The sequence below is a fragment of the Austrofundulus limnaeus genome, unplaced genomic scaffold (assembly GCF_001266775.1).
Source record: "Austrofundulus limnaeus strain Quisiro unplaced genomic scaffold, Austrofundulus_limnaeus-1.0 Scaffold138, whole genome shotgun sequence".
NCBI lineage: Eukaryota > Metazoa > Chordata > Actinopteri > Cyprinodontiformes > Rivulidae > Austrofundulus > Austrofundulus limnaeus.
The window spans coordinates 875,548-878,599 of NW_013952540.1; the positions used below are offsets into that span (position 1 = coordinate 875,548).

The 3,052-nt window shown below is 40.0% G+C and overlaps 1 long non-coding RNA gene across 1 annotated transcript; it reads left to right on the forward strand.

The window, feature by feature from the left end:
• Positions 1 to 1,110: 1,110 nt before the first annotated feature.
• LOC106522877 (uncharacterized) lies at positions 1,111 to 2,842 on the forward strand. Its single transcript, XR_001310829.1, has 3 exons — positions 1,111 to 1,313; positions 1,439 to 1,578; positions 2,717 to 2,842. It is a non-coding gene; the product is annotated as an uncharacterized LOC106522877 (long non-coding RNA).
• The last annotated feature ends 210 nt before the right edge of the window (positions 2,843 to 3,052 follow it).

Here is a 3,052-nt window from a genome sequence, read left to right on the forward strand (position 1 = left end):
GGTGGTTTATGCCGATTGATAATCCGAACAGCGTGCATGTAAACACTTAATCCAATCACCTTATTCTGATTGTGGAAAAGACCTGACTGTGCATGTCTGCTGACTTTCATCCAGCGGTTTCCAGCAGCACAGAAATTTTCCTCTCGTTTTCTCATTCAATAAAGAAGGAAGACACGCAGCCTGTGACGCTTTGCAAAAAAAAAAGTCAGCGTGTCACCAGCAGCTAAACCAGGGAGTGCAGTAACGTCTCCACCACGGACAGGTGCTCCATTGAGCTCAGAAGCTGTTTGTTTATGTTCAATACGGAAGTAGAACTTTTTTCTGTTTTTTTTAAGGGAAAGTTAGCAACTGTGCATGTCAGTTCTTTCCATTCAGAATAAAAGCCCGGTGCATGTAAACACTTGTCGTGATTGGATTGTGCCCATGTAAACGATACATTCCGATTATTTAATCCATTTAATAATAYATTTCAATCCGATCAAAGAATTTTGCGCTTGTAAACATAGCTACTGATGAACCTTTGAGTTCACCTCTGATCTCTCTGGAAGCTGTTCTGGACTCTTTGGGTGCCAGTGGTATTACAAGTGGAGGTTGTCTCCAGTCATGTGGACCTTAAACATCTGAATGATCGATGCAGTTGTAGTAGAATCATTCAGCTGCTTGGAGGTGGTCATATCTTTCTCATTTCCTCAGTCTCTTCAGACTGAAGAAGTGTCTTGGAGGTGAGACAAAACATTTTTTTTATTTTTTCAACAAAGAAGAACTCGTCCAGAGGACCTCTTTGTCTTTTTTTGATGGTCATATACCGTTTATCTTTAACATGCTGCTTAAAAATGTACCTTCTGAGCTCTTGAGACAGCTCTGTCCTTAGCTTTCTGTGGTCCATGGTCAGTGTGGTACACACGAGGACACCAAACAGCCCTGTGACTACCTTCTAGCCTATAATATGCAAAGTGACCGTGATGCTGATTGTAGGACTGTAGTTTACCCTGTGGTCAAATTATTCTCAATCTTTGCCCTCCTTTTTGTCAAGACCAATTTCATTAGTTTGTTCAAAATAATTTTGTTGAACCAAAATTCAATGTTTTTTGATGTGTTCTTACTATTTTTGTCAATTTTTTTTATCAATTTTGAGGTATTAAAGTGATCATTGTGGGTTGTTTTCTTTCTTCGACATGGGGAGAAGTCAATAAGCTGCCCCCTTACATCATCCTCACTTACCCAGGAGAGTTTCTGTCAGATGCACACAATCACACACTCTTCATACGCCACCCTCCTGAGAGCAAAGGCATCTAACCCTCTCTGCACAGAAAGTGAGCTATCTGCACCATTTMTTTTTATACTCCTGTGTTTGCAAATTTTTGTTTCTGTTTTGTATTCACAAAAAAAAAMAAAAAGATTGTGACTGTAAGTTTTGACCTTCAGCATCTCCTCCCAGTTTACAGTTGCCGGCTCTCATGTACCCTTCTGAAGGTCTCCAGGATGGGAGAGGGGAAAACATCTGCCGACAGCCCATCTTAGTTCATGGCTCTTTGTTTATTCGTAATAATCAAGCGTAGCTGAAGACAGAACAAGAAGGTGTGTTTGGGAAATTGGGTGGTTTGGGTGTAGCAAATGTATAAAGGCAGAGTGACTGGGTGGGGGGCTGTGGTATCTCTGGCTTCCCAGTTTGGAACAAACTGCAGACTGTTTTTTTCCTGAATTGCATTCATGAGACAATAAAATATATGGTGCACATTTGCACACAAAAATATGTCATCATCACATGGCACTAATCGCAAGGTGGCAAATATTAATGACAGCTTTTCCTGATTTATTGAACGATACAGTTTTGCACAAGCCTATTCATGAATGCTTAGAATATGTCTCTCAACTACTACCACACCAAGGTTTCACTCAGTACATGTAAAATTAGCTAAGTTAAAAGCATGTTTATGTTTCCTAAGGAACTTAGAAAATAATTTATTTGGTTCCTAAAGTCACTTGGTTGTGGCAACCATCTTGAACTGGGTTGACTCCAAAATTCACGCTATTTTAGATGTGCATCTAATGCTTACTTTCTGAGACTTTCATTATTTTATAAAGAGAGAAGATGTGCACAAATATGAGTTTGTTGAAAATGTCCACAACAACTTATTGTGCTGGTTGCTAAAGTGGAGAGGTATTCAATATATATATATATACAAAGTTTTTGTTTTATCTAAAGTTTCTAACTTGCGTGAGTCCTGCTCAGTTGGTTCAGGCTAATTTATCCACCTGTGTCACAGACAAATGAATGTTTCGTCGTCTTCAGCAATGTGTGACGGCTTAAAGTAGCAAAGCAACAAAATCCTGACTAACAGTAAATAAGTTGCACACATTCCAGTGACAGCACAAAGAGGAACAACTCAGGACTGGACTTCAGATCTGCAGTGTTTTTGCTTTGTCTCCTGTTAAAGTCAGCTCTGGGTTTGTGTATAAAGGACTTGTCCTGTCTCGAAGATTACACAGAAGCACATCACGCTGCTGTAGATGTGACTAAAATGATGTAAGGTCGAAATAATAATTGCATTCTGGAATATGCACGAGTCTGTCCTTGCATGCTTAAAGTTTCTTTTTTTTTTAAAAAAAAGAGTGCATTTGTTGTTGCCACGTTGTTTAAATTCTGCTGTTTATTTGTCTGCTTCTGTGTATTTGCCGTCCAATTTCACTGTTTATCTGTGTTTCGCTCTGGCAGCTCCTCTCTGTGCCGATCGACTGGAGTCCACCCTCCTGCTCACCCATCAACATGCAAACAGACAGTTGCACAGTCTGTGGATGCCACTTCCTTTGATATGGTAAAGCAATATTCTACTTCATCTCTCTTTTTATTTGCCCATTTGCAGAGGAGATGCCATTAGCAGTGCATTATGCTCCTCTGGCGACGGGGAAAAAATATCTCCAAAAGGAAAAAAGTCTGTAGACGTTTGTGTCCTGCAACGCCTCATTAGTGCATTGCCTTCGAACAAACAATGTTCTGAGCTAATAAGCTTTTATATTCCCAGGCTATATGATGTGGAAAGAGGCAGAGCTG